General features: G+C 43.6%; 1 long non-coding RNA gene across 1 annotated transcript; it reads left to right on the forward strand.

Moving 5' to 3' along the window:
- Positions 1–2,609: 2,609 nt before the first annotated feature.
- Positions 2,610–20,834, forward strand: LOC117244927. Its single transcript, XR_004498906.1, has 3 exons — positions 2,610–15,649; positions 16,437–20,241; positions 20,783–20,834. It is a non-coding gene; the product is annotated as an uncharacterized LOC117244927 (long non-coding RNA).
- The last annotated feature ends 907 nt before the right edge of the window (positions 20,835–21,741 follow it).

The raw sequence follows: 21,741 nt of genomic DNA on the forward strand, positions 1-21,741 counted from the left end.
CCTTCCCTTCCCTTCCCTTCCCTTCCCTTCCCTTCCCTTCCCTTCCCCTAAAATCAAGCAAGTAGCACTTGCAGTGAAAGTCCAGTGGAAACTTTTAGATACTTTTCTGGTGGGAATAAAAATAAACACTTATTCTCTTTCTCAGTTCATATGCAGAATAAATTGTAATGATCCCATCATCTGCTGTGCAGAAAGCCGTAAGGACAACTTCTCTTTGGTGCTGTCTTCAGTTACAGAACTGTTCTGACAGTGGCGAGTGAGTGTTACAGGTGGTGGGTGGGGGTTCCTTCCGAAATTTTATATAACTCCAATATTATCTGTTCCTGTGATTGACTTGACACATGAATTCAAAACAGTTGGAGCTTCTCTCCCACTCTGGTGTAGCAAACTGGATGTGAAAATGACACTTCCCCCTGGGAGCTGATAGTTTGCTGTTCCATGCATGGTGTTGGGTTCCTTTGTTCGCTGAATGTGGCACTTGGCAAGTGGTTTTTGCCACTTCAGGGTTGTCAGTTCTGTCTGCTAGAGGCCAAGATAAAGCTTCACAAAAAGCCTTTCACTCCAAACAAATCTTCTCTGTAATGCACTCACTCGATGACAAAGGAACCAGGAGCTTAGGGGTGGTTTGGATTTCTTTCCACCCCAACGTGTGCGCTCTTCCCTTGTCACGCTTTTATTTTAATGCGGTATTTCCTACCCTGCTGTAAACACCGGGGTGGTTTTTGTCTTGTGACTCGGCAGCGCTTTGCCGCGACATTCCTTTCATAACGCGGTGCTGATAGCGCTGGATGTGCTGCTTATCAGAGGGTTTGTACCAGGAGCACTTAGATAACCCCGCGAGGGGATGCATTAGCGGCAGGAGACCTGTGTGAAGCACTGTTGTGATACATTTGTGACCAAGAGGATAAAATACACGGCAACGAACCCATGGAACTCTGGAAAGTTGGGGTTTCAACAGGACACAGTGAAGCGACATGAGAAGAGTGTCCTGGTCCACAATGGGATTGTTCCATCTGTGAAGTGACCCCGGTTACCCATGGACAGGACAGTGCCAGGGGTCCAGGGCTGGGCAGCAGCATCTGCCCTGAGCCCAGTGAGCCGTGGGCATTGGTCAATAGAGACAGAAGCACAAATGTGAGAAGTGTTCATGCCAGTGAAGATTGCTTGGCTTTGATTTAACTTGGAGTAAACAGATCAAATTTGTCATAGGGTTCACAAAGGTGCCTGAATGCTGAAATCCTCAGCAGCTATGACTTGATCCATCTTCATGGAATTAGCTTTGCCTGTTGATGGGAAGCTTCATTTTTCTTTGGACTTCATCCTGTTGTATTATTCCTTGTGCATCAGCAACATAAGGATTCGGACATGGATTGAAAATTACCGTGGTTTCAAATTGTATGCAAGTGGTCTGACTGAAGTAACAAGTTGATATTTTGGCTTGTTTTTACTGCCTTCATAACAAAGAATGCAGATCACAAACCACCCAGAGGTACTGGATCCTCTTTCTGTGCTCCAGGATTTTTCCATGCAGTTTGGCAGTTGACTGAGTCCTCAGCTCCTAATGGGGGAGAGGGGTTGATACATATATAGGGACAAGGCAAAAACCATAATTCCTGGTCAGACAGGACTGAAAGGTGACTTTTCTACTGAAAAGCTGTGTATTGTGTCAGGACTGTCACAACCTCCAGCTGCCAGAACAACCTCTAGGGCAGTGGGATAACTATCTAAATGTAGGGAGACAGCAGTAGTAGGCAATGAATCTGCAAAATTGGAGATAAAGTACATGCAGTCCAACTGCAGAGCCAATTATAATCAATGTAGGTTGTTTTAGGGACTTTGCAGGAACCAGGATTTGACTTCACAAGATGAAATGAGAAATTTAACAGGGATGAAGAAAGGCGTTACCACGCTATTCATAACACTCCTTGTTAGAGCTGCCAGCTTCTTCCTGCATAAACCGAAGGGAGCTACAGGTGATGGAAAAATAAATTGGTCCCTGTGGGCACAGTGATTTTGACTGTACATGTGTATTAGAGATGAGGTCGATGTGCTATGAACTGCAGGTGAAATGGCAACAGTGGTACCTGGAAACCTGGTGTTTGTCAGAGATGCTGGAGAGCTGCTCAGAGATGGTCAGGGAATAATTTTATTCAGGCTGAGTTTAAAATAAACCTTTCCAAGAACACAGAAACTGCTTGTTGGAAGAGTAAATGGCAGATTGTGTGAATCTTTATGAATTTCCTGTCCTCTTCTCACAGTTGTACCGTGCAATGGGGGGCTTGTCAAAACTGCAGGAGAACTTTGTGGTACAATGAAAAATTGAATGTAGTTTCCTACAGGTCAAGCCAGCTCCTCATTGCTGGCTCATCTCCTTGTGTGCACTTTTGAAGTACTGGGTTGTATATGGTCCTGAAAAACATCTGCAGCTTTTATCCCCGCTCCCCGTGCAGCTTTGGCTTCAGTCTGAGGCAGTTATGTGAACAGGGAGAAAATGTTCTCTAAATGAATCCATCATAAACATAGTGCCTGTCCTGTAATGGTTGGGATTGGAGAGTAACAAACTAATAAACCAAAGTCTTTTATTTCTTTCCTTTTTATAGATCACGTGCAGAAGGCTTCTGAGAAGTGTCTTTGTGTCCCAGCCCTGAGCTCAAAGCAGAGATCACCTCACAGCTTGCTTTAGTCAGGGCTGATGAAGGAGAAATGCTGCTGAATTTGCCTGGACACTCAAAGCCAGGGTAGGTTTTGATTCTCAATTGGTCAGGTCCAAAGTTTTCTGTAGCTTTTCTTGTCTAGAATAGGAATATCTAGACCAGGATGCTTCCGACCACCCTTCCAAGGCTCTCTGGTTTCATTAATTGGGCTCTACACCCCCAAAATTAATGATTGTGCAATGTGTTGCTGTTTCATTCATGAGATCCATGGTTTTGGTAGGTTTTGGCAGTACCACTCTCCTTCCACTGCCTTTGAACTCCTGCCTGGCTTTCCCCAGTCCTTACAGAGCCATCCACTTATCCTACTGGCCAACAGCTTCTCTGATCCCTAAGGAGCTGATACATTCCTTTCAAGCTCTCCCATCTTTCTTAACTCTCCTCTTTTCCTTCATCTTTGCTTTGAACAAATTGCTCCCAGAATGGTGCAGTTGATGCAGGAGAAATTGCATAGGACAAATCTACCAAGCTGTTGCTTTTCCCTCAGGTCACTTCTTTTGCTGTCACTTTTCTCCCCAGGCTCTGTAGCCCAGATTTCCCTTGGCCTCCATAGACTGAGGACAGAGACAGCAGGAAAATGTTGTCTCTGATTAAGTCTTGTCTCCAGCCCCTTTCTCACATCTCCACATTTTCTCTGTCTGGATTATTGCCTTTGGAGTCAAAGGGTTTTGATTTTTTTTTTATACTGTGCAGATAATATGATGGTGGAATGGGACATTTGGTATGTAGATCACCTGTAATCTTGTTTTCACAGCTCTTTTTCTTATGCTTACATCTTGAATGTGAAGTTTGAATTTGTACAGTTTCCTTCCTCTACAGCACAGCCACCCTGGTACAAAGCATTGGCTTTATTGTGTGTAACAGGTCCTAGAAAGTTGCTTAGATCTTTACTTCTTGGCACAAATAATGTGGCAGGAGCATTTTCAATTCTGCCCTCATAATGAAGGGAGAACTTTTCACTGGAACTCTACAATCATTTTTAGAAAAGAATTTGGAGCAATAAGAGTGAGTGACAGTTCTCCCCTCAAACCTTTTCTATTAACTGACAGAAAGGATGCCATTTGCTTCCTTTGCAAATAAAATGAACAAAATAGTGCGAGTGATACCTGAAAATACCACATAAGAAGTGCTAGGAAAAGCCTGCCCTGGTATCTGTTGAGAAAGGACATAATTGTTCTTATTCAGTCTCAGCCATGATGAGAATCTCACCTTCCAGACCTGACTACACAACAGGCTATTTGGAGGAGAGAATCTCTTTACATTGGCTGACTGTACAAGGCTTTAATATATATATATGTGTATATATATTAAATGTAGGCAAAAGAATTACATTCAAAAAAATCAGGCATGTAAATGAAAGCTCCTCAAATCTTTGAAAAATCTTCCTCAATATTATATAATAAGAAATACATAACTGTGCCTATTTTTACAGTAATTTTCTTTCATTTGATGACATTCAATAGTAAGATTTATTATTACCCACATGGAAAATATCCTGCCTGGGGGTGGTTGAAATAGATCTTGCAGACAAGTCATCAATCAGCTCATGTTTATCTCTTCAGAGATCAGCGATATCAGTGGCAGGAACAATTCCAACCAATTCAAGAGTATTTACCGATAATAAAAGGAAATGTTCATGTGGCTTTATACTGCTTCTCTCACCAGAGGTCACACAGCATTTTTGCAGGAGGGCTGATTTATTGAGGCTCGTTTGAAGATGAGGCAGGGAGAGCTCTGAGGTGTCCAGAGCCCTTGCCCTGACACCTCTGTGGCCATTGCTCCCTCTCTGAAAGTCTAACTTCCCTTGCAGAGGGCTTTAAGATAACACTGGTCCTCCCTGTCCCCACTGCTAATGAGTTCAGCTAAAAGGATTTAAGACTGATACAGACAAAAAGATCTTTTACATCAGCTGAATTGCATGCAAAATGATTCTTACACTTCTTAGGAGTGAATTGTAGCTTCTAACTGAACTCTGCTATAATTCTAAAGCAGAAGGTCTTATATTTGTGTCGCTGATAGAGAGGTTTTTCAAAATTTTATGACAACACTCAGAATATTTATAGGTATTGACTGCAGGGTTCAGGACAAAGATCTATTGTCCTTGAGGCAAAATAACAACCCTGACTTTACCTAGTACTTGCCTCTTGGTGTAATCAGTCTGGAACTAACACTGCAATTGTTACCTAACCCGTGTATGACACAAGGGTTTTGTTCCTCTCACTTTTGCTTTTTTTCCTTTGCAAAATTCAGTATTTATACTTACTGAAACAAAGAGCACTTTGAATCACAACATGAAGTGTATGGTTTTTAAGAAGTTATAAAGGGGTCCTTTTTTTTGTTTCGTTTCTATGTTTTTGTCTAAGGAAATTTACTGGAACATTCATTTCTGTTTGAGAGGAAACTTGCTCTATGTGGACAATAAAGATGTTAGGATCAGGATGAATGTCTATGGGAGATAATAATAATGAATGAAAAAATGCATCAGTCCAGCACTCATATTTTCCAGGAACTGCAAGAACTCAGTTCTGGGTTGTGTTTTAAATCTGAGCCCCATTGTTCCTGACTGGGTTCCGAGTCTGTTGGAAAGACTTCTCTTTGTTCCTCTGAGCTGCTCCAATCTGAAGCATTTGGACCAGTTCCATATTTTATGCGAGATTTTTAAGCTGAACATGTATTTTCACTCTTCCAGCTTTAGAATGTAGAGCAAAGCATCTTTCCCCTGTTTCCTGCTGGACGTGAGCAGAGCACATTGACACTGGCAAAAGTAATTTGACCTGGGATGAGCCGGTAGGGGACAGGCAGCAGTTATCAGTGGTACGTGAGAGGTGCCAGGAGCACATTGCTCTCCTGGGGCAGGAACATGCCTTGTGAGGCAGCACAGCCCAGGCTTCACCCCAGGCACGTGTGAGCTCTGTGCTCCGGGCTGACGTGATTTGTTCTCCCCACAGATACAAGATGGGTGAGAACATGTTTTTCCCCTTGATGCTGTGTCATTTGGTGGCATTAATCAAATGCTTGTGGTGCCAGGGCCAGGGTTTAGTTGTGTCCTTTCGCAGGTGAATGCCCCAGCCTGGTAGCACAGAGGTGTTTTTCTTGCTCTCTTTTCTTTCTTGGTCTTTATGGAATTTTTACACAAATGGTGCTTCAGCTGAAGCTCTGAGGGTGACCTGGCCTCGGACACTCTGGCATTTGCCCTGGTTGTGTGCAGCAGCAGCCTGGGAAGCTCTTCCCGCTCACAGGCAGGATTTGTTACTGGCTAAAGTTACTCTCCTTGTAAGAGAAGTTATTTGGAAACGCGGCCTCTCACCCTTTTAGTGCCCACCAGTTAAACTTCTTCCCTTTCAAAATGCCCACATAAGGTTTCCTGGCCCAGCCCAGCACCCACCTTGTGTCCCTGTGGCTGTGCCTGCTCTCCAGTGTCACATCATGTGTGAAACACTTTCATACTGAGAACTCTGAGAGCTCTGCATTCCTGTGTCACACAGCATTTGTAAGCCCGACCCCGCTATTGACAGACTGAAGGTCTGTGAGATGGCTCTGACAATACAACCTGGCAAATATTAGCCTGGAAAATACTCAGGAGCTTGTTGCCATCAGCAAACCTGGGGTCCCCAAGAGGTCGATGTCAGCGTGAGGGTGAAGCCGTCCAGCAGGATCGTGTTAGAGCTCGCACAGAGCATGAACTCCTGAGAGGGGACTTGGCACTGGCTCCCGCTCAAGGGCAATTGTTGGAGCAGCTTGTGAGCAGGCAGCTCGCCAGTGAGACAGGGCATGGCTGTGGACAGCTCACAGAGCGTGTGTGTGCACAGGGCAGGCAGGATGCACAGCTGGGAAACGGGAAAGGGATTTCTGTAAACTTCTGCTCCGAGGGGGAAGAGCACATTCAGGCGATGCCAATCCGTGGAGGAGTAAAGAAATGATTTCTGGCAGCTAAGACAGGTTTTGGGTCTGGCTAAATCTGACAGAATGCTGTGGGGGAGAACTGGAGATGTCATGGTTAATGAGTATGGAAATTATATCAGTAGCTTGGCCATCTAGGTTTTAAATGTTGTCAATCTATAACATGCAATACTTCAGTGTAACATTTTCTGGCTGCCTAGTTTAAGGCATAAAGACAGGCAGCCTCTCAGTAATGAGTCAGTATCTATAGAGAGCAAGCTGTTGATAGCAAAGCAGAAATCTTGGCTTCTCATCTCAGCAAGTTTAAATTAATCAAAAAAGATGGTGGGCAGGAGAAGAAGAGGGGTTGTTTTCTTTTGTTTTCACATTTTTGACACACCTGACAAACTGAATTCCCCATGATTTTTCTGCCTCCCTGCTCGGCCCACGGGAGCATTAATTCCTCTCTCCTCTTGGTGCACTCCAGCCCATGAACTGTGCAGTGACCCTCTTGCCCAGCTCATCTTGGCATCCTGGAGTGCACTTAGACTCTGCACCTCGAATGCTGGGAGAAGACAAAACCTGTTTACTGTAAACACATTCTCCCCAGCACTTCAGTCCAGCAAGGGATAATTACCGAAACTCCGGGACAAAGGTGTTGTGGATCTTTTTACTGGTGGATAGAAAGGATCCTCGTCAAGTCTAATGAGTCTGTGGCTCTTACAGACATCCAAGGGGGCCTTGCTGTCTCCAGAAGAGACAGAAAGTAACTCTGGGAAGGCAGAGTGTGGAATCTGACACTACTGTGTAATTGAGGAAAAAGAGCTATATGCATTATTTATGAGCAGAAGGCTGGGCTTAATGTTAACAAGTGAGAAGAAAGTGGCTTCAAAACACTGGCTTTCTGCTCTTCCCTGTAAGAAAGGCTTCTGATTTAAATTGCTTGCATTTGAGAGCAAGAAGGGAGACAGAGCTGTTATTTATACCGAGCCTTATTCCGTGTGTGTGGAGCTGTACAAGATTGAGGGAGAGGCAGGGATTGCCCCGAGGAGAGCAGCCTCTGCTCACTCAGGCTGTGGCCAGGATGTGTCATACATGCTGCCCTGTAACGAGCTAATCCCGATCTGCTCCAGGCAAAAGATTTCACTGCAAGACAGAAGCAAACAGAATTGCTACTCTTTTGGCATTTCCATTGGGCAGGGATGGTTTTAAAAAGCTGAGGAATTTTCTCTGAATCACTCTGTCCACCCCATGACCTCTCTTTGCAACCACTGCCCAGTTTTGGGGTTGCATGAGTTGATTTTGTGGCTTTTGTCCTCTTATGGGTCCCCCAGCAGGGTCTGCCCTGTCGGGTGTTGTGGTAGGAGCTAGAAGTGGCATGAGCAATCCAGCTCAGGCTGTCACAAAATCTCCCTGTAAAGTCACACGAATGTGCTGGATCTTTTGGGTTTTAGCTGTTTTCTGACTATTTTCTAAAGAAAACAGGCCTGGCTGGCTAATGAAGTTTTGCCCTTCATGATGACAACGTGTGATTATTATCAGCAAAAGATATTATGTTCCAAAGAGTACAGGATGCTGAGCTGCCTTTTTTCCTAAGAAAACACAGCGTGGGCTGAGGCAGGGCAAGTCCCTCCCTGTGGAGAGATCACCTTCATAGCTGAGCAAATTATCACCTTCATCACTGTCTGCATGGCAGTCACACCTGGAGGCAGGAGCAGGAGCTTGAACTCTCCCTGGACCTTTTTGCAGCTCAGCACATCCATTAAGGACCCCACCACAAAGGGATAAAGGCTCTTCTTCCCACTCCACCCAGCAGATGTACATGACATGTGCTGCAAAAGATTTCACTGCTGCTACTGCAGCCCTGCTTGGGTTGGAGTCCATGCTTGGGATGTTTGTGCTGCAAATCTGGCACCCAGCACTACCCCACGAGCTTGTATTTGCAGAAGTTCCATGCTTTTCTTTTCTGCAGGTCTCAAAAGGTAAGAGAACCTTCCATTTTCTTCCCTTTTTAAAGGTCACCAGATTCTCCCATCCCCATTTCTGCATTACAGCCAATGTCCTTTCCATGGTATAAAATCCTGACTCCTTCCTGCTGTGATCCCGAGCAGCCAGGATTTTGTTTCTGGGAGGAAAATTAGCTCAGTGGGATAAGATGAGAATAACTAGGCCTCTGTAAAAGTCAGGAAGCAAGAAGTGAGCAGCATTGCACTGGAACTGATGGGGGAAAAGCACTCTGTTCCTTGATTTCTAACACTGGCTCATTGATTCTCCTCTTGGTTCCATCAGCAGTTACTGCTTTTCCTTAATCCAGGTTCATAACTTCTTAGTGGAGCAGGTTCTTTAACAGAAATACCCCTGAGAAATCATAACAACAGGCTGGAGGGGAAGCTGAAGAACACTGGGATCTTGCCTGCATCCCAGAAGGATGTATTGAGCAGGGAATTGCTGTTTCTAATGGGGTTCCCTGGAAAGTCCTTTGCAGCCAGGTGTGTGGCTGCACAGTTTTGTGTGCGTGTCCAGGTCGAGCAGAACTCGAGCCGATGCTGAAAACGAGTAGCACCTTTTTCTGAGGAGTACTGCTAAGTTTTCCCTGTCCCCGGGCTTCTCATAGCAAAGAAGGTAATGGCAGGAAGGACTAATGAATAAAGATGATTTTTGTAAAGGTGGGATTGGAACAGGAGAGGCTGGAGGTGAGGCACAGCGATGGGGGAGGAGGGAGGCAGCCCGTGTGGGGACTAGTGAGTCATGCATCCTCCAGCAAGCACTGACTCACTGGGAAGATGATCGCTCTGCTGTTCCCTTTCTGCTAAAGCTGAGGAATAGTCAGTCGACACAACTTTATTCTGCAAGCTCCCGGGTTGGAGAGTGAGGTGTAGAAGGGAGGGAGCTGGAGACCATGAAGCACTGAAGTGGGAGGCAGGGGTGAGCCCTGGAGCACAGCCTGCAGCTGCTGAGGCTCCCTGCAGCAGCTGGAAGAGAGAATTCCCTGTGCTGGATGTGGAACAGAGGCTCAGCTCCTACAGCCAGGCTGAGCACTGGGGTCTGCAATACCCCTTTGTGTTCTCTTTGCTGCAGGGTCCAGGCTCAGGTGCTGCCAGCACTGCTGCTCCCAACGAGGCACACAAAATCCTTGGAGCCAGACTTGGAGTGTGCCAGCTGGGACAGGTGTCACCCGGCAGAGATGTCACATGGGAGAAGTGTCACCTGGCAGAAATGTCACTTGGGAGAGTTGTCACCCCGCTCCCTTGTGGACAGTTAGGTACAACCAGTGGGGATGCAGTTCTGATGTTTGTTATCTCCTGCCCAGCTTGTTATGCTTAACAGGTGAGGAGAGCCATTGCTGGATTTGTGCTACCTGCAGATTTCTAAAAGGAAATACATTTTTTTACCCATTGTGTACACAGGAGAATGATTCTGCAGGGCTGAGGAGAGGGACCAGAGGGCCATGTGGTTTCTTCCTCAGAGAAAGAGGAAAGAAAATGTATAAGAAGAATCCAAAATTACCCCAAAAGCTGATTCTCACTCAGATTGTTGCAGCTTTCATACGAGTGAAGTGCAGAGAGCCCTGATCCACAAAGTGGTGCTGTCAGGATTTCTGGAGCAGTGAAAGGCTCCAAGTGTGTCTGTGCAGTCAGCATTGAGGGCAGGGGCTGGAACTGCCCAGCACAGGCAGTGCCCAGACCTGGGATCAGAAACTGGGAGAGCAGTTGCAAGTCAGAGCTGCAATTTTCATTTGCTTTACAAGTTTTATGTTGGTAATGTGGAGTAATTAATGAACCAGAGCAGTGCTGCAGAGGGGGAATAATTTTAATGCTCCTTTTAAAGAGGCTACTAAATCAATGGGGCAGTTTAAAAAGGAATGATAGCCTGGAGATTAGGAGACTTAATGTGAGAAATTAGGCAGGGTTTTGAGAGTGATCGAATCTCAAGTAGGCAGGTCCTTTATGAGCTGCTGTGTGGGCATTTGCATGTTCAACACACACTGCCAAAGGCAGGACTCACTGAGTTTTAGGTTTGACTGGTCAGACTGGGCCACTGTGTTCAGACATGAAGGTCCCCCACACTTGGAAAAGACACTGAGAGATTGTAAAGCACAAGCTACAGTCCTGCTTCCCACTGTGCAGGAGCAGTATTTTTCCACTCCTGTCACAGGTCTTCTGACTACCAGGCTCATAAGGGATGTCTACATGGGCTTTTGTAGGCAGATACGAGCTTACTCTGGCTGCAGGCCAAGGGAACCAGAAGCCATGGAGCTGCAGCTAATGTGCTACATGCCCAAATTACTGTGGCCTGCTGAGAGGCAGGATATTAGCTTGAGCTCAGGGCTCTGGCCAGCTCAGACCATGAGTGAAATAAGTTTTCCTCTGTGTGTGGAAAAGCATGGAGACAAGGATAGACAACCTGCATAGGATTCGGAAAGCCGCTTTTATCCCGGCTTGGGCAGGTTAGCCGAGCCCAGGAAAATCAGGCAGACACAACTCCCTGAGCACCCTGCCCCGAGCACAAAGAGCAGCACCACATGGTTGGCCTCAGAGCCAGCCAGCTCCTCCTGGCCAAGGAAAACTGCTTTGGGAGCTGCATCCAAATTCTGTGGGCCTCCAGTTGGCTCTCCCTGTCGTAGGCATACCCAGCGTTTCTCTCCTGTTTTGGATGGCAGGGACTCGCTGTGGACAGGGAGGGTTTGAATTCTGTCCTCACTGCCTCTGTGAGTTTCTGCAGGAAAATGTTGTACAATGTGACACCTGATGGACCATATTGAATTCTGAGCTCTGAAGGTGGACTGGCACCTACATGTGTCCAATTTGAACTAAGATGAAAGGCTGTCTCCATTTTAAATGCATATATTAGCTAGATGGATTAGCAGAACTTTTTTTATTCCTAAAATTTTTTACTGTCTCAATTTTGAAGACTGCTTTGCATGAGAAAGTTCACCATGTATTATTGTTTAATGTTAATGGAGGAGGAACTCTGTGTGTGCGTGTCCATATGTACACATGCAGAGTACAAGAAAACAGAGATGTTTATATGTAAGTACACACCCAAAATTCAGTCTTGGGTATCTTAGAATGATACATAAAGATATTAAGGATGCACAGCAAAAAACTGTGTGCTAGGCAGTCTTGTGGTGCAGTGAAGCATTTTAAAAGCAGGGATTTGAGTAACTGTCTAAGTTGCTGAGGATAGAACCATAATTTGAGCAGGAAGAAGCTTTAATTAAAATAGACCCATGAGGTGAAATCCCAGCCCTATCATGGTCAACAGCACAACTCCTACTGATCCTTCATGGAATCAGGATTTTGCTCGGATCTTGTGACATTTGCCTTTTCTGAATCTGAGGCATTAGTCCTCGAACAGAATATATAAGCTAAAAATGGAAAACTGCCTGACCTAAAATAGTTTGACATCCATATCATAGTGCTTATTGTCTGAGAGTACATCTAAATGACATGTTGATTAATCCTGAAGTGAGGAAAATGCGATTCGTTGGAAAGAACTGGGATTGTACCAATAATTCAGTACCAGAAGCTACACAGCCATCAAGTCAGTGTGCAACGTTTCCAGGAAAACTTTATTTGCAAGCTGTCAGATTCATCTGCCATTTTCCCAGAGACTTTGGTTCCCTTCAGAGTGGCCTGGACGAAATGCTCCAATCCAGTTCATGTGAGCTATCAGCTACTTTGCTAAAGCAACTTTCCCCGTTCCTTTCACTGAAAACAAAACAGTCATATCAAGTCAGGTTGCTGTGAGTGGCTCTTAAGAGAGATGTCGGCTGCACTTAGTGCACAGCTGGGGCCAAAGTGAAGCTGTGTAAGTGCCTGAGCTGTTCAGCTGGAAATTACATCTTGTGCAGGAACCTAAATGTCAAGTTCTCCAGTCCCCCTCACAGCCAGAACTCCAGCAACTCCCCTTTTCCCATGACTCTTCTTCCCTTTCCTACAGATGTAGCTGTGTTTTCCTTCAGACACAATAAATCTTGTATGGGAATGCCACAATGTAAAGCAAAGCGAGCTGTCACCCAGGACTTCAGATGACACTTAGCCACATTAACGAGTAAACAGAGCCCACAGGAAAGATGCCTTTTGAAATGCACTGTTTGTGTCAGCAGTGCTAAAACTAACGAACCAAAACAATGAGGGGAAAAAGGGGAATCATCAGATGCACCTAAAGCTATAGGCTATAAAGTCAGATCGGCTGAGAGCAGCTCAAATACAAGCAAATCATTGGGACAGTACATAAATTATGATTTCCATAAGCAGTAAGACAGCGAATACTCCCAGCCTTGTGATGGGAGGAAAGCACTAAAAGAAAGGCTAAATGTAACCATGTGGAAAGAAGGGAGCAGGAATGAATGTGCTTCTTATTTTGGAACCTTCTCATGGCAAACAAGCAAGGCTGGAGCCAAAATCTCCAGGACACAGAAGGAAGTTGGAACTGTTACCCCAGCGCATGGCTCACGAGAGAGCTGGCACAGAGAGAGGGATCAGCTCTGCATTGTTCAGAAGGAGCCTCACAGAGCATGCAGGATAACATGCATCCCCAGGGCCTTTGGAGGCAACCACTATCAACAGACAGTGGAATCAGTCCAAAGTCAGAGAAATGTTACTGAATGATAATTTCACTCTTGATGATGGAGGAGCAAAACTGTGCACCGGAAGAAAAGAAATAAACTGATGGTAGGGTATAGAAATGGTGCTGTGGAAATGGCTTTGCTTTGCTTGCTGTAGGGATTTACTCTTCCACTGAACCAGTTCTTAAACAATAATCCTCTGAAGGAAGCTTTCAGATCACTGACATGGTGAGAGGAAACCAGTATTAGCTACAGTTCTTGTATTAGTGGTTGCTTCATGTTGATACAAACAAAAGTGCCTGGTCCTGAATTAACAATAGCTGTGGTTTAGGTTTTCTTCTTTCAGTGATCCCCAAATTATGCTTGACTGAATAATTTCGTACTAGGGGCAGAATAAACATCAACTCTTAATAGCTGAATTTTTAAGGTTAAAACTGAGGCTAAGTACATAACATTTATCTTCTGAAGAAAGCATGTGTACCCTGGTTAAGGGGGAAGATGGAAACCATGTCTGTGAGAGCAATGGCTGATGGCTTAGTTCTGCATGATAAAATAAATAACTTCGATTAACTTCAAGCTCCAGTACCTCAGATGTTTGTTGTCACAGAGGAGCAGCTTGGCTGATTGGCAGCTCTGGTTTAGTCGACATGTGTTAACAAAAATTGCTCAATTTACATGGAGTACTTCAATCTGCTGTTTTAGGAGTTTTTGTCTTACATAGACTGGCATTTCAGCTTTTGAATAGATGGAGGACTTGTAAGGGTCATTAAAGAAATTGCTAAAGCTTCTGCAAATGCTTGGGCCAGATTGCTGACTGAGATGCAGAGCATGCACGTGTCACTGCAGATACTTCCCAGATAATGGTGCTGATTGAGATTTTAATCTGGACAGAGTGCTGGAGGCAACTTTCTTTCCAACACTCAATTATCCTGATAATAATATGCTTATTTCTTTCCTGTGTTCAAAATGTGTGGTCTGCTGCAACTGTGCAGTGTGAGTACAGTGCTGTACGGAGGGGGAAAAATCAGGGAGCAAAACTGACTCCACAGCAAAGGGCACTGACAGCACAGTCCCACAGTGTTCAAGGCAATGTATTTTTACCTTGAATGAGCTGAGTAACCACTATGAGAAAGGGCTGCATTCCTTCCCACAGGCTGCAGGACGACTCCTTGGTTCTCAACAGCCACAGAGGAATAAATCTGGAGCACAGCCTGCAGCCAGGACTATGTAGCATGTTGTAGGGGCAAGACTATCATTTTACTGTGCATTTGCATCTTGTATCCTCCCTGGTGGGATGCTGATCCATAACAGAGTCTTCTAAAATCTCACACAACACAAAGAATCCAGGCTAGTTTCCCACGGACACTCTTCATGAAAGAATTTCTTAGAAGAGATAACTCAGCCAGGAAATGAGAACTAGGGGGCCAAATTCCTTCATTCAAATCCATCTCCCTTTGGTAAAGGATTAAAAAAATTGTTCCTATATGACTAATCCCAGCTATATTTCCCTAATTTCTAGGGAAGCAACAGTTTCTAGAGATGAAGGGTAAAGCCATTTGAGGAAATCAAGCTTTATTTGCTTTTTATTAATTAGAGAATTTTCTGCTAGATCAAATTACTAATAACACTTTGGTTATTAAAATTTATGAAACCTAGATTTACTTTTCAGCCTCTGTATCATCTTCTGATCCTTAATACTTTTCATCACACTCAAGGAATGAAAACAAACTCAGCTGTTTCATGTTTGTTCTCAATTGACTTTTACCAGGGCTGTGTTAAGGTTGTTACATACTTGTTATTAAGTGATGGCAGAGCACACACTTCTGAGACAACACAGAATATTCACCCTCACTTTTGGCAGGTTACAACCCAAAACGAGTGTCACAAACCTGCCAGGAGAGCCAGAGAAGGTTCTGCTGCTTCCATAGCTCCCTCTGTCCCTCTCTGATTGTTTTCTGCAGGGATAGCTGTGAATTTCACTCATTTGCTTTATGTGTCCAGTTGTATTTGTTGCTTAAAGTGAATGCACATGCCCTAAAGCAAGGAACTTATGATTTTTGGCTTTTTATGATTAGTTGAAAGTCTTTGCATCTATGTTAAATTCAGCTGTATTGAATTTAGTTAAGCTAGTGCTGCGTAGGCACTTTTATTCTGGACTGGGAGTGATTTGGGCCAATTTCTTTTAAATCCATCCCTAACTGACTTGCACTGAGCTGAGCTAACACCTGATTTATGCTCTCATTTATCCCATTTTGAGCAAGAGCTCGGGGATGCTGTTGGGTGCCAGCACCGTAAGGAGTCACCACATGAGCGGCGGCCTGGGCAGCGCAGCATTGCCGTCCTTAGCCTGCAGCAAACGTGAGCTCCGTGTGGCACAGTGACCTCGGGCCAAGAAAATGAGAATTCTGAACGGGTTTCTTCCATCGCCGATCGCCACGGGCTAAGAGCAAACACACACGGTCAATTAGCGAGGCTCAGCTGATGCGCGGTGAGTTGTCAGGCACGTCAGGACCTGAATGAGATCGCTCATTCACAGATTGAGCCCCTGAAAGTATCCTTTTAAACTGCTGTTATATAAACAAGTGTAACTATGGCTGTGGACACCGGACAAATTAGTGTGGGGATAAGGAGCCTTTATGTGTCAGCTGTTCCCATATGCATACCTGCCTGAAAAGGGTGAGCCGAGGTAGCCTCTCCTCCTCTCCCCAGGGGGAAGGTATAGCTCAGGCAAATTCTCACTGCCTTCTTCGGCAGTGAGGGGTTTAACCTAGTTTAGAGCAGTTCAGCTTGGCTAAAGTGTAGTAAAATAGATTTAAGCCACTTTTGCACCAGTTAGATTGTGTTTATTGTGTATTTTTCTCATTTGCTCAAGTGGTGCAGTTGTGCAGGTCAGATGTTTGAATCAATAAGAGACTTTCCATTGACTTTTTAGAGCAGTGTTTTATGGGGAAATTTGAAGGCCTTTCATTTTGGAGTCCAAAGATGGGCTTGCATCTTAACAAACAAACCACAAGACAACAAAGAGAAACCCCACAATCCCTTCAGCTTTCCTCCCCAATAACACTCTCTTTCTTACTCTGCCCTGTGGGAGGGGGTCATGCTTTCTAAGAAGAAATTTGCTTCTTTCCAGCAAGGAACACAACAAGATTTGCTAAATTGAAACTAAAGTTTCAAAAGCTCCAAACACAGTATGTGCTTGGACCCTTTGAAACTGTGACTGAGACCAATGAAACGCAGGATGAAGCATCAAAACTTTGGTTTACTTTTCTTTTTAGCTCAAAAACTTGAATTCAATCTCAGTTCATCTTTACTCTCACGTAACAAAAGGGAAGACATTTGATTAGGTTATGTGAGATCACGTGGATGGATTCAACACATGGCTGCAGGACCAGGCATTATTATCTTGGACACATTTTGAACACTGCTTCTCACTCTGCTATCAGCCACCGCCACCTCTGCAGTAATGTGACAGCAAGAGAAAAAGGATGGGAAGGCGATAAAGTTTGCCCACGCAAGGAGAAAAGAACTTTCTGTCCAAAGCCAGCTGGCTTGGCTTGGGAATGAAATGGCATTTTAGTGAGAGGTGACCTGTTTACATGAGCCTTGTCTCAGAACACTTGTCCTTGGTGCCACAATGGGGTCTGAGACGCAGTTTATCATCGAGTACCCACAGAAAACAGGTGAGCTGTCTCCGTGCCAGTTTGTCTTCTAAACTGTTTGACAGATAAGAAACCATCCTCAGAGATTGCAACAAATGTGCTGCCGCATTTCATGGTAAGAACCGAGCATATTTTTAGTAAGGGGTTGAGAAAGTATGCAATAATCCTAAATCACAGCCAAGAAAACCACAAACCCCGTAACAAATGCCTGTTCGGTTTCAGAGCTCAGAAACGTGCACCAGTTGATCCATGTTAACGCTCCGGGGAAATTTTTAAGCTTATTTTTCCAGACTCCAAGAGAGAATCCGTAACTTTTTTTGCCTTTACCTGGAGGGGCCAGGGGGAGCAGGGAAACTGCTGGGTGCTCTTTATCCTGTGAGACACAGGCCAGCCATCCTACATGTGCTCTCAAAGAAATCAATGGGATGTGCACCAATGACATACTTGTTCTGAGAAGTCTGTTCACCATTATAAAACCCCAAAATGTACCTTGTAAACTGCCCAAGTTTAAGAATTAAACTTTATTCCATAAGTTAACTGCTTCAGAAGTTTCTTTGTACACTCTAATAGATCCTGCAGAGCCACTGTGGGCTCTGGATATGAAGCCTACCGGGTCAGGATAAAAATTGTGCCTTTTTCTACTGCAGTTTGGTCAATGAGTTTAAAGTGAAGCAGACAAAATTCAGGAAAAATAACACTTAAACTTGCATTTTAAGAGCAGCTTTAGCTGATTGAGGGTGCTCTGCACAAGTCAGGAGAAACTTATCTGGCTTTTAAGAGTTCCACAAGTCTTTTGTCACTTGAAGAGGCCCCATCAACTTCAAATCTACTTTACAAAAGTAGTTCAAAAACGTTTCAGATATTATGGCCTCCTATATCTATTTCTGTCCCTTTTGTTTCCTAACAGCATGAGATACTGACCACACATACTGCTGTCAAATATAGAAATTAAACTTACAGAAAAAAGGAGCCATTTTTTCTTTAATCTCTTGGAATTTTTTCCAGACTAAAGGATAGTTCTTAAATTGATAATATCCCTTTAAGAATTTATTTGCCAGGTAATGTTAGAAGAAAAAAGACTTTAAGGTCAGTTTGAACATTAAAAAGACCCCCTTTAAAATAAATTTCAAATCTATATTGGAGATAATGGCAGGCAGTATTAGAACAGCTCTCCAAATTATAAAATATATTCTACACCTTAAAAATGCAAAAAGCTTTAAAATCCTTTTAAGTGATTTCCAGTTCCTTGGAAAAAGGTCAAGATTTATCCTAAGAAATACTTTGTTGCATAAAAATAATGCATGTAGTTTAGTGTTGCAATATATTCCAGTCATAATATATGTATAAAGCTACAAAATTATTAACAGATGAGGGGCTGTAAATTTTGAATAATGAAGTAAATATGATTATTTTTGAGGGGTGAAATAACACAATGCCGTCAGAAGAGAAAATTACACTTTAATAATGAAAATATTGAACATAACTATTTTTCTTTAGATCTGCTAAGCAATCTGTGTGTTCCCTATGAGATGTCAAACTATAGAGTGCATATGAAGACTTTGCTCCCTCTATAAATATACATGTGCACGACACATTGCTAACAGCAGCAAGCGAGTGCTGGGGAAATACAGCAACAATGAAGTTCCTGAGAGAGGCTTATTTTTTCAAGTTATTAAAAGAAGGTGGCAAGCGTTCATGAGGATATGAAAATTTAAAGCCGTCTGCAGGAAACTCTGAAAACCTCTGGTTAAGGCTGCTGCCAAAAAATCTCAGCTATGTTATGTCAGAATGTTTAATTGCAAGCTGCAACTTTAATGAATGGAAAGATATGGCAAAAGCAGGAAGTTTCTGAAGCAACATGAAGCAACCATGAAAATAAAATACCAAAGGCTGTAATCTTGAGTGCTGTTGGAAGCAGGAATTTCCATCCACGCTCTGCCTCCTTTCCCTGCTGTGCAGGGGTTGCCAGCTGAGGGGAGAGGTAAAAGGCTCTGGATATCATCTGCTGGGCTCAAGGCAGCACTTGTTATGTCGATGTGAACAAGTCAACTTCTTTGCATTTGTCATTATGGGTGTTTACAGAAGTGCAGCTTAGGAATGAGGGGAGGAAAGGCAAATGTCAGAGTGCATTAAATAACGTATTTTCTTTACTTTCCAAGAAGCTTGCTCGCAGCATGATGTTGCTATTTATATCACATCTCCTAAACCCAGCTGTTGGTTCATGTTAACATGCAGAATGGTGAGAAAATCCTGGCAGAAGAGCGTGAATCCCAGAGAGACTTGTGGGGACCTATAAAATATCACAAATTTTGCTGAGGTATGGGCCGGGTGTGCCCCCGGTGAGGCAATATCAGCATTTCCCCTGCTGATCCTCCAGTGCTAGAGCACCAAGAGCAAAGCAGAATGTAAAGTTCCAGAACTTTACATTTTTCTGCAGCAGAAAACTTCAGGGAACTGAGCCTGCACCTCTGGCTGGAAGAGTTTGAAAGAGTACTTTTACCTGTAACTCAAAACTAGCAAATACACTGTACACCCACATAACAGCATTCTTAGACAAGCTGTGTCTGATCTAATCTTATGTACCTTGGCCACAAGTTTTGGAAAAACAAATATTCCCAAGGCAATCAGATTAGTGAATATACCATATAATGATGTGGAAATACTAGTGGTTTACAGAGAGCAGTTTATGGGATGGATTGAGTGACTTTAATTCACGCATTGTCAGACAGCTTTGGACTTCAGTAAAATAAGGAAACCTTGATTTTATCTGTGTGTAGTGGAACGTCAGAGCAGCACTCCTGAGCACAGAGAGCTCAGGGGAGTTTGTTCCCAGCCAGCTCCCCAAGAGGACAGGCAGAGGTTTGTGCTGAGGTGACCAGGGGGTTAACAGGGTTACCCAAAGCCTTAATGGCCAGGAACCATTATCTGCTCCTCTCTGATTTCCTGCTCCCTAGGTGGGAGTCCCCCCTGCCCCTCTCCTTTGTTTCTAATGTGAGTTCCCATCCTGAAATGCTGTGAGTACAATTCGGTTTTGTTGCAATCAGTAGTCCTTTACAAAATCTTCATTCACAGAGTGTTTCCCCCATTGTAAGTGGAACAATGTTAGGAATTAATCTGGCCTGTGATTTGTAGGAACCTTGTTCTGAAAACCTCGTTCTTAGACCCCCCCCTTCCCTTTGAAGGGTAACTTAATTGTTTGGCAACCATGCAAAAGCTACATAACATCCCCTACTCCTCTTAGCTATGATTTTAAAAGTTCTGCATTTTGGTTTTATATAACATTCACCTCTAGAAGTATGAGGCTCAGATTCTCTTCTCTAAGACACAAGATGAAAAAACTGATTTCTGGAATATAAGGAACATTTGAAAGGAGGAAAAACCATGGTACATCTCTGGCGTGGATTGTAAGAAGGTCCTAAATGTAAGTTGAAAGTTAGAAGAGATGTGATTTTGGTGGTAGTACCTCCAAACTACCTTGAATGGGTGGGTGGCAATGCACTGGAATAGAGATGCAAGGGGAAGCTTTATTGCCATAACAACTGCTGGATGATGACTCTATTCAACTCTGAGGCTATTTAGTTAAAATTAAGAACACTGCTATCTTTTTTCCATATCTTTCTTTATATTTGCTATTGCTCAGAGTTTATTACTCTTTGGATATCATGGAAATTGCAGTGCCTGCTGTTTGGCCAAGGGAAGACATTTCAGGGGGCTCTTTTTAGTCTCTGAATTGTACATAAGATGGGCAGAAATGCAGTCAGTGGTTGTTCCCTTTTCTCTCAGGAGGGATCCTGGCAGATGCTTGTGGTAATTTTTCCCTTGTCATATTGACACTCAAGTGTGATGTTCTCTGGGGCTTTCTTATGTTGCTGCTTCTACAGTCTTACAAAGATTGCATTTTTTTCTCTGCAGTGTACATTTTTCTTTATTATCTACAGTTTTGAACTCTTTGTATTATCCAGGTGAATTTGGCCTTTGCAGTTGTCCTGGAAGTTAAACCCAATGCAGCACCATCAGGTCAGGTAGTGATTTCAGTGATTTTAATGCACCAATTCTTCTGTGACTTTATTCGTGTCAGCTTGAGGGGTGACATTTTTCACTCACTGTGACACGTCAGGACACCTGTGCCCTCCCCACCACCCATCCTCATTCCCCACCAGTCCCACGAGGGCTCTGCAGGAGCAGATGTGGCAGCACATCATCACATATGGAAAACAACATCTGGAGTTTCAACTGCAACCTGCATTTTGCACTTCCTTTTCTCAATTGTTACACAGGGCAGTGTTTCCATCAGGGCAGGAAAGCATTTCAGTGGGAAGGAGGCTGCTCTGTGCCCCTGAAGTATTGTTTGCAAGGCTCATAGAGAAATCCCTCGAGCAACACATGCTCTGCTTATTCTTGTGGTGCTACTGAAAAGGACAGATTAGAACCAATTATTTATCTCTTTGGCTTCCTGCTCTATTTTTTGCCAGCTTAGAATAATATGTACTGAAAATAATTCATGAGTATATCCAGAAGTCCTTGCTCAGGCCTTGCTTCAGTGTCTTACTCAGGTTCCCGCTGACTTTTATAACTTAAATATTCAGTATTTTATCTTAACATCTTCTCAGTATATTGCTGTCATGAGAAGATTTTGTGGTATTAATCATTAGATTCTAGTAATAGACCTTACAGTTTTTATTGATGATAAGTATAGTGAGGAAGAAGAAGAGAATAAACCATATTCATATGAAAATCAATGACATTTGGACTGTTCATTTTGAAATTGAAAGAAAACACTGTGTATTTAATTAGCTTCCTGATTATTACAGATCAACAATATGGAAATATGATTGTAGATAGCAAATATTTGTATTTTGTTGTCTTACTTCTTGTCATCTTTTTCTTAGATCCACAAGAAGTGTCTATTCTTGCAGTTCTG

This window comes from Parus major, chromosome 10, assembly GCF_001522545.3.
Source record: "Parus major isolate Abel chromosome 10, Parus_major1.1, whole genome shotgun sequence".
NCBI classification, from domain to species: domain Eukaryota; kingdom Metazoa; phylum Chordata; class Aves; order Passeriformes; family Paridae; genus Parus; species Parus major.